Raw genomic sequence first — 12,672 nt, forward strand, 5'->3', positions numbered from 1 at the left:
GCAGCAAAAAAACTTCAGGACAAGACTTCAAAGAGAAACTGCTGAGCTTCAGTTCATCTGCAGATTTGACACCATCAGCTCAGGATTAAACAAAGACTGTGAATGGCTTGTCAACTACAAAACCAGTTTCTCCTCCCTTGGCTTTCGCACCTCAACGGCTAGAACAGGGTCTCATCCTCCCTGATTGAACTAACCTCGTTATCTCTAGCTTGCTTGCATATATATGTATATATGCAAGCAAGCTAGAGATATATATGCCTGCCCCTGGAAATTTCCACTACATGCATCTGACGAAGTGGGCATTCACCCACGAAAGCTCATGCTCCAAAACATCTGTTAGTCTATAAGGTGCTACAGGATTCTTTGCTGCTAATACATTTGTAAAGGTTAGTGTGGGCCCTCCACTAATACTTGTTCAAGAGCAATGATAAACCACACACTTTTATGTCACAGAACAAACATCTGTAGTGTGTCCATACTAGGCTTTACAAATGTGTTAGCGACCTTGAAGTAAAACACTCTACTATAGACACACCTTTAAACCTCTTTTAGCACAGAAAATAGTTTAGCCCTGCATTGAAAATCATGAGTCAGGCCTTTCAAAAAAAAAACAAAACACCATTCTGCTACATTTGGGTCCTGTATTCCAGCTTTTCTCTGCAACTACAAGGGCTAGAAACTTGCTTTCATTGATAGGAGGCTAAGATTCTTATATAATTCCATTACACCAGCAGCTGGGGCTTTATGCAAAACAGGTTGTGTTTAGAAATGTGTTAGCTAGCAGACTTTGACATTAGTGTAAACAGGATTTACACCTTTAAAAATGTATTAGCTTGTTATGGTCAACCAGAGGAAGGAGTAAATAGTTTGCAAATTAAATCATCACTATAAAATGTAATAAAGATTAAACATATCCCAACAGAATAATAAAATGTAAAGTTACAAGTTAAGGTGCAGTCATGTTGCACTGATCAGTATGACTAGTACAGTGTGAAAGCAGAAAAATGGTAAAATTTATGACAAGGCAGAAATTTGTCCACACCAGAAACCACTCTCACTTCCAAGCCATTGTCTTCCCCACTTGCTTTGGCTAGTACCCAAGATGAACAGTAGTGTGAATCATAATCTTTTCAATTGAAACCTATTGTAAAACTTAAAGCTAAATGCATTTCTGCTTATGCACTCATGCACTCCCATTGAAATGATCAGGAGTATTTAGGTTAGTAAGGTGAGCAGGATTCAGTTGAACATCATACAATCAGGCTTTCATATGATTTATTGGTATGAAATATCTCTTCTGTCTTCCTGCATTGAAGGAACAATAACAATCATAGTTGAAGTGAAATGACAATGACACATATAGGTGGACACGCCTATAAGCCTTCTGGGAAAATAGGAAATGATCCATGCAAGCCTTCTCCCTGCAGAGGTCCCATTGTCTTCAACAGAAATGCCTCTAATAGGGTATTGTAGGACAGGCCCCATTATAAGTTGTCTCTTAATAAAAAATAAATAAATATATCATTCAAAAAGACTAAGGCCTAAATTTGTAAGACTAATAACACCCAGCCTCATTTTATAGAAGAAGAAACTGAGGCACCAGAAGGTGATGTGCATAAGGTCATCCTGCAGCTGAGGCAGGATTGGAACTTAGCTCTCTTAAGTGTCAGCCCACTACTCAAACCACTAGGTGTGAAAAGTGACTGGCCTATGTGGGAACACCTTTAAAGGTCCTGATTTCATTGACCAAATATTCAGTACTTTCTGAATGTCAGGCCCCTTTAAGATGCCAAACATTAAGACAGGCCAGTCAACAGTCAGTTTTCAAAAAATTAGGCTTATATATTTACATGGAGTAATAAACATATTGGGGGCTGTAGAATGCAATGAATTTTCATAAAAGAACATTTAGGCCCTGATCCTGCATGCATTGAGATAGACACTGCACCTGTGCAAAGCCCCATTGAGGTTGTTGGACCACCAAGGGGGCAGCAGGTCCACCCACAAGCATGTAGTCATAGGACTGGGGCTTTCCATGGGGAACCTTTTGATCACTACTAATGTAATACAACACAACCTCAGCGAGGTTAGAAAGTCAAAGACAGTAAAAATGTGAAGAAAAGAAATCCAGACAAATGTTTGCCTTTCAAAAACAAGTCTACTTATATTTATTTGCATGGGCAGTAGAATCTAGTTTCCAATATAAACTACAAAATCTTTAAAGTGAGAATGTAATAGGGAGAAATTATTCCTTTTTTCTAATTGTCACAATAAGAAAATTAAAAGTGTCCTGAAGAAAAGTATAATGTCAATAATCTTTAGCAGCATATAAATAATTGAAATCATTTTTATATTTTATTAATAAAACCTTCTGATTTTCAGATTAATCAGCTGATATACAAGTGAAATGAAAACTGAAATAAGGAAACATGCTGTTAATTTATTGGACTTAATGCTTCAGAAATCTTCTACAATTTCAAAGAATTTCTTTAAAAGACTTACTGCTGTTATAAAAAATAAACTCTGCAGAAACTCTACCACTAAATAAATCCCAGGTGAGTTCACATTACCTCGCTTTAGCAGAAAGGAGTTTATAGAGGCAACTCAAGCCTAACTCAAGAATCAAGGTGAGATTCATCTTGGAATACCACAAGATAGAGATTTGTATTAAGTTTGTCCTCAGAGTATTAAGATAAACATTAGTGTAAGTGTTTGCTGGGTTAAAGCTGTAAAGTGTAAGACTATAAACAACAGGCGGATGAAACACATTTATTGCAGGTCTTAATCTTGCATCATCCCAAAATGCATCTCAGATTTATTCCTGAGTTAGAATTTAGTTTAATTACGTTTGATTGCCCGTTTAAAATGCCCTCATGTTACGAAAGTCAGGTATGTATATACCATATATACTTGATCATAAACCGATTCGTTTATAAGCCGACTCCCCCAAGATGGATAAGTAAAAATGGAAATATTTTATAACCTGTTGATAAACCTACTCTATAATTCAGGGGTCAGCAAACTTTGGCTCCCAGGCCATCAGGATAAGCTGCTGTTGGGCCGAGATGGTTTGTTTACCTCAAGCGTCCACAGGCATGAAGGTAAACCTAAGTAAACAAAGTGTCTCAGCGCTCAAGCTGCTTACCCCGACGGGCTGCGACAGCACCTGGTGGGGAAATTTTTTGTTGGGGAGAAACTGGGAGTCAGGGGAGTAAGCTCTGTGACCACCCCCCAAATGACCCCACCCCTAGCCCAGGACCCCCACACTCTCCCCATCCCATTCCTTCCCACCTTATCTGGGGAGGGCCAGGGGAGGATGACCTGGCTGGAGCTGCTCCAGCAAGCTGGGCAGCGCAGCTGAAGCCTGCTCCGGTGGGCCAGACCAGGCGGCGCGGCCATAGCATGTTCCAGAGGGCTGGGCCAGGTGGCACAGCCGCAGCATGTTCTGGCGACACGGCCACAGCCTGCTCTGTGGGGCAGGGCTGAGCGGCAGGGCTGCAGCCTGCCAGCTCCAGAGCAGCAGCTGCTTCAGAGGCTGGGGGAGAGCAGCATGGCCAGAAGCAGAGAGACTCTGGCCCCACCTATTCCCTTCTGGGTCTGCTGTCTGTGCTGCCTCTCCTTGCTCCCTCTGTTGGGGGGGAGGGGCTGTGTCCCACCTCTCCCTCTCTATATCCGTTCATAAATTGACCCCCTTCTCTGGTGCTTCCTTTTTTTACTAAAAAAAATCAGGCTTATGAACGAGTATATATTGCAGAATTGGGGGCTTAGATAGTACACTCTTTGGAGAAGAGACTTTCTTTTTGTCATAAGTTTGTATAGTGCAGTAGAACTCTGGCCTCTAAGTGCTACTGTAATGCAAATGATAATAATAATAGTCTTACATAGCAGTTTAAAAGCAGGTTGGATCCTTTATTACAACTATAAAAGCAAACATTTTTTATATGTAATCACAGTTATCTTCACTGAAGGGGAGAGTTTACTAGCAGATTTGCCCTTGAGGTGCCACAAAGCGCTTAGCCCTGTTTCCTTCCCTACTTCCTTATCTGAGGGCTTAAAGAATGTAAGTGCATATTTCAACTTTCTTTTCTTTTTTTCTGTCCCTTTGTTTTTAGCCTCTTCCCTCACCCCCTTTTTTGTTCAGACAGTCAATAGCAGATGTAAACTAATATAAATAAAGTGATTACTATAATCGAAAGCTTGGCACTTTTTCTTAAAAATCTCAGGTACCTTAAAGATGTTACCCTTTCAGAACCACAGATCTGGGATTAAAAGTTTAGAAAAACAGGTGTGGCCAAATCCTTGTGTAGTCTGCCATAATGGAACCAAATTCTATGGCAAGCACCTCTAAACTGTGCAGCAATGTTAATTTACTGTATCTCCATAAAACACCCCTTATTACCATCCATCCCTTCCATACCTGACTATGGCCTGTAGTTGAAAATGCTTTTGATGTACAATTTGTACATTATCAGCAATGATTATTGTTGATAATTGATTGTTTTTCTGTGACCTCTGGACAGTCCAGATCCATGGGCATCAACAATGTTGTTTTGACAGTCTGGGGACAGTCATTCTCAGGGAAGGGGAAAACTTGTAGTCACCTTACCCAACTCATCAGCTCAGCTTCCCAGGCTTAAGTCCATCTCTATTGTCTAGGCACCCTCACTGTCCAGCATAGACTTCTGGCTCCCTCTCCTCCCTTGTTATAAATTGGAATCCAGCTTTGGCTCCCTGACACCTCCCCCACTGCTGATTCCATCGAACAGGGAGTGTGCACGCTGATCCATTTAATTCCACCTTATGGGGAAAGATGCAGAGCAAGAATCAGCTGCAGGCATGGCCCAGCAGCCTAGGAAGACAGAAAAGAAAATCCCAGGCAGACCTGACTGCACAAAAACCAATGAACTCTCAAGCAAAAATGCTTACTTCTGTGCTATTCTGAAAATATGCCATATTTCATGGCCACACAACCATAGAGTCTATGGAATTTGATTGATGCAGTTCACCCTTGTCAGAACCATTTGTTCAGGTTCTTTACAGACTCGTACAGACACTGATTTACAAGTTGTTTCACGTTTTTGAGGTTATCTTTGCAACCACAAGGGCTAGACATTTTCTATTTAAATGACAGCTGAGATTCCAGAGCATGGTTCAGCAGCAAATGGGGGAAACTGTAGACAATTCTGGAACCATGGATTCATGGAATATCCATGGCCCTGGGCATAGGTTCCTTGATCCTGGGGAAGAGTTTAGAACAATGTTCACAGTTTTAGATGCTATTCAGGCTACTGTATATGGCAGTAGGGAAATTGCAAGCTCTCTACTAGCTATGGGCCTGTGGCAGAGCCAGCTGCTTTCCTGAGCAGCCACCATGTTCTCTGGCCACAAAGAGGGGCACTCTAGTAGCATGAGAGGTAGCATGGCACAAAGGACTGAGCCAGGATTAATCCTAGCTTTGAATATTTTGGCTATGTAACCTGTCAAAGGCCATAGAGGGAGTTAGCATCACGTTTGAGGGTCTAAAGTTAGAAAGATAAATCCAGAGGTGCAGATTTATCAAGGAAAGGGTAGCAACAGTATTGCATAATGGACATGGGGTGGGCTCTGAGATTCATATGTGCTTACCCCACCTGCTAATCATTTTCACCAACTCAACTGACATGTGGCTCTTTGGGTATGCCAGTCTTCTTCAGTTTACCAAAACCAGGACAAAAGGTTTGATTTCTGTAAAACTGAAAAGAAGGAGGCCTTGCAAACAGGGACATTCCTGATTTCAAGGAGACAGAGTTAATCTATTTTGTATATACAAAAATTAAGGTTATGTTCTTCATTTGCAAAGAATACAAAGAAGGGCCTGACCATAGTGAAGAAGAATCAGTGTGTGTGTCTTGGCCATGGGTGTGTGAAGTGTGATGATGGGCCAGGAGTCTATATATTCCAACCCGCGAAATATTTTGCAGCCACTACTCTTCACCCAGTGCGGATGCATTTGTAAAATGTTTTGTAAGACAAGAGAAAAATACTAAGGCTACCCTCTTCCTTAAGTACCAGATGTGTGGAGAGTGGCTTTGGGTTTTGCACACATCCATCCCTTGTCTGTTTTCAGATGTATATTTTAAAAAATATATTCTAATTACAAAATATTTTCTTTTTCTAGACTCAGACACAACATAGTAGTGGTAACCACATGAAAGACAGAAATGATAGTGCTATTTGGTAATGCAACAGCACTCTGGTAGCTGAATTTTGGGAAAGGAGAGTTCAAGAACCAGGCAGACTCTGTCTCTTATTTTTGAAGTTTAATTAATTTGTTCTCCAGTTGATGAGATAGAGATTTAGGACCAAAGTTGTGGACACTGCATCCAGGAATGCATAAGGATTATAGTCCATCTGCTACACACACTAGACCCAGAGGAGCAGCAGAGGTCAAGCTGGCAAGGAGCCTAGGCACAGATTTATAGCAGCGCACCTAGTGAACTGAGGTGAGATTCACCCTGTCAGCTTCATAAGAAATCCTGTTATTCTGGGAAGGAAAATTTCAGTGGGCTTGTTTAACATAAGAATCCACTTCCAAACTCTTTTATTTTTCTTTCTGAAGGTTTAATTTTTCGTTATTTTTCTTTTGTACACATCTCCGGGTTTTTAGGTCTGGGTCAGCACTGGAAATGGAAGTGCTGAATCAACAAAAGAGAGGCTGTTTTTATAGTTGTTTTTCTGGACTAATCAAGACTAAAATATGATGGAAATCTTAGGACAAAGTCTGTTCTCTGGAGCTTTTCAGCAAAAGGCCACAATCCAATTTAAGGCCACACTTAGACATGTACATTTTTTCATGAGTATTTCCATTGAGTTCAATCAGACTAATGTGAATAAATTTATGTTTACAGAATTAGGGTCCAAGTTCCATGTATAAATTGCTAGATTTTAATCTCAGTTACAGCAGTGTAAATCCAGATTAACTCCACTGACTTTTTTATTTAGTAAAACTGGCTCAACACTAGTGTTATTGAGATAAGAATCTGGCTTGAGAAATTCTAGTATTTGGATAAGCTTCTGAATTTTTGCATACTTTTCTGACATCAGTATGCAGACATTGTAAAGTTTGCCTACTCAAATTTATGGACTGACATATTTTCCCTGTGGAAATGTTATAATTAAAAAAACTAGTGGTTTAGGCCATCTCGTCTTACATTAATAGCAAACTGAACATTTGAAAAAAATAAGGACATTTGCAGCTGGGTTTTATTTCTTGGACCTTTTCAACAATTGTGACAAGTTAGGCTTGCCAGAAGAATGAAATGAAGAATGAAAACTATTAGAACAAATAACATTATAAAGAAAACAGTTTAAGAAAGCTAGAATTTTCTTTTGACTAAATTTTAAATCTCTCTCTCCTTCTTCAGTTCTGTCATGTGATAAAAACTATGCTTGAGATATTTAACTAAGCTACGGAATACATACGTGGCATCGGCTGTTTGGCTGCGATTTTAATTTCTCTGCATGCATCTTATATTATATATATATTGATTGTTTTTAAGCCATCACATTCTTTACCACTTGCCTAAAGAAATAATTCAGAATTTTTGAAAAAACAAGTTTGAGGGATTGCTATTTTCTTATCAGTTCATACATCTCTGTATCAGAGCAATAATTTCATTATCAACTTGCTGCCTGAGAGAGGTTTCCTTCCAGTTTGTTTCTGACAGCACTCAGCCTAAGCCTCAGTCTGGTCACTGGCAATAGGAATTCTCTTTGTGACAGAATATACCATAAATTGTCAAGAATGTAGAAGCAAATACTTTAATGCATAGAAAGCACCTTTCACAATTCAGCCATTGATAACTGTCAGACAGAGAAACATTAATTTTTTCCTATACTTATATTATGAACCTATGACCAATAATTTTTTTCAATGGCAATTGCAGTATGTTCTACCTTGCAACACTTCATTTTCTTCCCACCTACGACATCTAACTCTTCTGAGTGGTGTCCCAATGGGTGTTCCATATCAGGATGAGGACGCACACTGGTACTTCTGATCCGAGATTTCATCAGCTGTGTCTGTGGATCTGCGCCTGCACCATGGACACCTTTGTGCTTCAATATGATGGGACACAGGGAACGGGTGGAGTTCCTTCTCAACTGCTGGCAGCTTCAGACAGAGCATCATTAGCTAGCTACAGAGGTTGCTACCTCTCCTGTTTATTCTTTTAATTTCTTTCTTTGGATTATTATTAATTATTAATTGTTATTATTATTTAGCACAAATGTGTGTGTGTGTGAGAGAGAGAGAGAGAGAGAGATTTCCATTCTCTTAATTTACGTGACCTGGATCTTTGTTATTTTATTCTCAGACTTTCATTGGGATCCTCAAGAATGGGTTATACCCAAGACCCTGGGCATCAAACCCTGCCAGACTTGCCTAAGTTCTTTCCCCCACATCAACAGACATTCAAGCTGCCTCCTTTGCATTGGAGAGACCCATGTATACTCCAAATGTAAGATCTCTCAGATATTAAAAGTAGATCAAAGGAACTGAGGGAGGAAAAACTAAAAGTCCTGTCGATGGATCCACAGGATCCAACTTTCCCCTCTGTATCTTGGATGGTTGCTCCAAGAGCCCCAGAAATTGTGTCTGCTGCAATGGTAAGCAAAGACCCCGGGACTCCTTCAGACCATCAAAGATTAAAAGACCCCTTTCTCCAGAATGAAATAAGAAAAGTAGAAAGTCACTCCCTTGGTCTGGATCTCAGAAGACCTTGTATGCAGATACAGGTACTGCTGAGGCTCTTGTCCTCTTGGATACTGAGACCGTGGCACCAGCCAAGAAGACCATGCCATGTACCCAAGAAGCTGTCAGGTAAACAACCTAGAGCAGCAGTGGCATCATTACTGGTCTCAGTGTCTTCAAAATACAAGGACTCCAGAGCCAAGCTGAAATCACTGTTGGTATCATCTTCTGTAGTCAGTTGTGAAGATTTGTACTGTCTGTAATGCCGACCAACATTCTGACTCCTGAGGATCCCTATTCAGAGTCCCCAGTACTGTTCCGATTCCTATTCCTTGAGGACCTTCAAATCCCGGAGATGGAAATGAGAAACACTGGTGCCTACTCACCTTCCTGACTCTACTTACCCCATAATGCTACCATCTTCACCTACAGTGACTTATCCTCCAGTACCGACATGATCAGTAGTTCCATACAAACTCTTAGGGGGTACTGAGACACTTTTCCAGCTACTGCTGACACAACATCCTCTGGTACTGTCTCATTAACCAACCAACTATTGACCTTTTGTACCGATACAATTACAGGACATTTTCCAGATCCTGTTACTGACTAAATTACCTGTACTAACACCACTTGCCCCTCTGATAGACACAAGGAATGGCAACTCAATACTGAGTTATCCATATAAGTTGTTCTACTGTTCACTCTCCCTCCTTTGATGTACACTTTAAGGAAGAAACTCCCAGCAGGATATATACCCAGTAGCCCTGACAACGACAACCTTTGGGACTTGCTCCTTCCCTTATGTGCCACCACACTGGGTTTATTGGCAATGTGTTCTATACCATCTCGTAAGAGGGCACATCTGGAGCAACAATTGCCCTTGGGCCCTGCTTCACAGCAGTGTCTTGCAGAGAAGCAAAAGCCAGCTGAGAGAGAAGAAACATCACCTTACCACAAATCCTCTTCCTCACCAAATGAGGTGGTCATGCCTCCACCACCCTCTTACATTGTTATCCATGGTTTTGCTGAACCCAAAGCTCTTGGTAATTTTACTTTTTGTGAGGTCATTGCAAGAAATAAATCAATGGAAATACGGCCCATCCAGCTGATAGATAGTTGATGCAAGCTGGCAAACAAAAGTGCTTTCACTCAAAGCTTCTACTTTAGAGTCCAGCACTTAAACACATCCACAACAGGTGGTAAAGCACTCCAGATTAATCCCAGATTCATATTTACCCAGGGTCTTGAGGAGGTCTTGAGTGGATTTCTGTAGATATCCAGAGATCAGCTTTCTATCTGCAGAGGAATTTGAGGGGTGTCCAAGTGTCGAAATGTTCAAGTGTCCACCGAGTCTAGGTTTCTTCTTCTTCTTACACCCAATTTGTTAGTAATATCAAATGAACTGCTGAGCAGAAGCTAAGTTAAGTGTGGAGTTTTTCAGCCTGTCAGGCAGTGAATTTTCCAGCAGTTAACCAGATGTATTTCATGTAGCAATAGTTAACTATTGCCAGTTTTTCCATCTTGCAAAACCATATGCTTAGGAAAAAGCTCAAGTCAGGAGGGCACAGATTTGTGTTTACTCCTAGTGGTCCTCACTTCCTCCATCCCCTCCTGGTCTGTTAGTTGTGTTAAGGCTTCAGAAACAGCCTTTCTAGCTGCTTTCAGCAATGAGCATAACAATTGGTATTCCAGCTGCGGGCAGTGGTTTAGGCATATTACTCGGCTCTGGGCTATCAAAATTTTTCCCCTCCTACAACATGAATCATTTCAAGGCTTTTCAAGACCTTATATGTATAGCGGAGACCTTACCTACTGTGTAGGAGGAGATTCAGGAAACACAACATTCCCTGTTGGACATCCTTCATTCATCTCCTCAGGGTAAAATAACCTTGCCCATCAACAATGTTCTGCTGCTCCCAACACATACAGTGTAGCACACTCCAATTATCCTACTGCCTATGTGCAAACAGGCTGACAAAGAATACTCCATCCTATCCAGAGTCTGGGAGTAATTTTTTATCCCACCCTACACCCAACTCTCTGGTTGTCAAGGCCATTAACAAATGGAACAGACAACACTGGTCCTGCTCAGTGCCATCTGACTAAGCGCTAAAATTATTGCAAGAGTTACTCCTCAGCAAGAGCTGTCTTCAGCATCTTTGTGGTTTGGAGTAGCCAGTTACCAAGTCCTGATGGAAAAAGTGATTTCATACACTTTTCAATGTTTTTGTCTTTTATTGAACACCAGTCTTAGGTTTAGAGGGAACAATTTTATGCCCTCATAACAGAAAGCCACACAACTGTGAAGGCATCTCTCCCTGTTCAATGCTGCCGATACAGCTGCATGATCCATGGCTATGGCAGTAGTCATGCACCAAGCTTTCTGACTGTGGTCTTCTATTCTCCCCTGGGAGATAGATAATGTATTAAGGATCTTCCCTTTGAGGGGCCCAAGCTGTTCAGTGATGCCATAGACTGGACCCTTCATCCTCTGAAAGACTCCTAGGCAACACTACAATTTCTGGGCATCTATGCACAGGGAGAAAATACAGTATGTTGAATGATGTCACCCAATCTACAACCTTCTCATAAGAATGGCTGAACACCCCCAGGAAGAAGCCCAGATTTACTAAGAAAGGGCCATCTTCTACAGCTACTTCCCAGTCAACAAAATATTCAAAACAACTATTTTGACTTATTGGTCAAGGGTCAAGAACTCTTTCCCACTCCAGATCCCATGCTGCACCTTTCCTCTTTCCACCTTTTTGGGGATCATCTCTCCCATTTCAGTTCCTTTTCACTCCGCTTACCCTCCATCCCTCTTCAGGGATCCTTCTCACCAGGGTCTCTTGAAACAGGAAATACAGTCCACAGAAGGCATGTGGGAGTTCTGCTCTTGCAGTATTGTCTCTTGGGGATCATCAGTACAGATGCCTTCCTGATATGCTGGAGAGCACAGTTCTAAAACATAGTTCAGGGCAAATGGACCCCTCAGGAGGTGATCCTCCATATCAGCATATTAGAGCTCAGAGCAGTTAGCTATGCTTGCCCGAACTTCCTACCCCACATCAGAGGCCAGCCATTCAGAATGATACTGGACAACAGAGCAGAAATATATTGTATCAATCAACAAGGAAGAGCAAGAGGCCAGTACTTATGCACAAAATCCATAAAACTATGTAATCTATGCATATCACACAACAAACACATCTCAGTGATATACCTGCAGAACATAGTGGCATACTCCTCAGCGTGTATTTCCAGGTCAACCACAAATGGAAGCTGAACAACGACATATTCCAAGAGATATGTTTTGCCTAGAGAGATCCAGAGATCTCTTTGCGACACCTTCCAATTCAAGTACAATACAATTCAAACAGTTCTGCTCAGGGGAGGGCACAGCCACAGCTCAACAGGAGATGCCCTAGTCACTTGCATATTGCTGTATATTTCCACTGACCCTTTACTGCTCAAGGTTCTAAACAAATTTCAACAGGAAAAATTAGTAGTCATCCTTCCTCACAGCATTGTGGCCAAGAATCAGGTGTGGTTCCCAGATCTGGTTTGCATGTCTCTGCACCAGCCTCTCCACGTTTTCCAGACAGCAAACACCAGCATCTCCACTTTCCCCAGACCCAGGAGTCAGGATCCATCAACCACCACAACCTCTCAGCACTTCACCTCTAGGCATGCCTACTTAATGGCTCTCTGATACAGAACAATCCTGCTCTCCCAAGGTACAAACACTATTGTTTAATAATAGAAGACCCCTGATAAGGAAAACTTACCTGCAGAGATGGAAACACTTCCAGACTTGACGTAGCCAGTGATCTATACCTCTTCTCAAGTCTTGTCTAACACGTTCTCAATTACCTGCTCAAATTAAACACCACAGGCTTATTATTAAGGTTTAACTAGATGCCATCACAGCTTTTCAC

This window comes from Chelonoidis abingdonii, chromosome 1, assembly GCF_003597395.2.
Source record: "Chelonoidis abingdonii isolate Lonesome George chromosome 1, CheloAbing_2.0, whole genome shotgun sequence".
NCBI classification, from domain to species: Eukaryota; Metazoa; Chordata; order Testudines; family Testudinidae; genus Chelonoidis; species Chelonoidis abingdonii.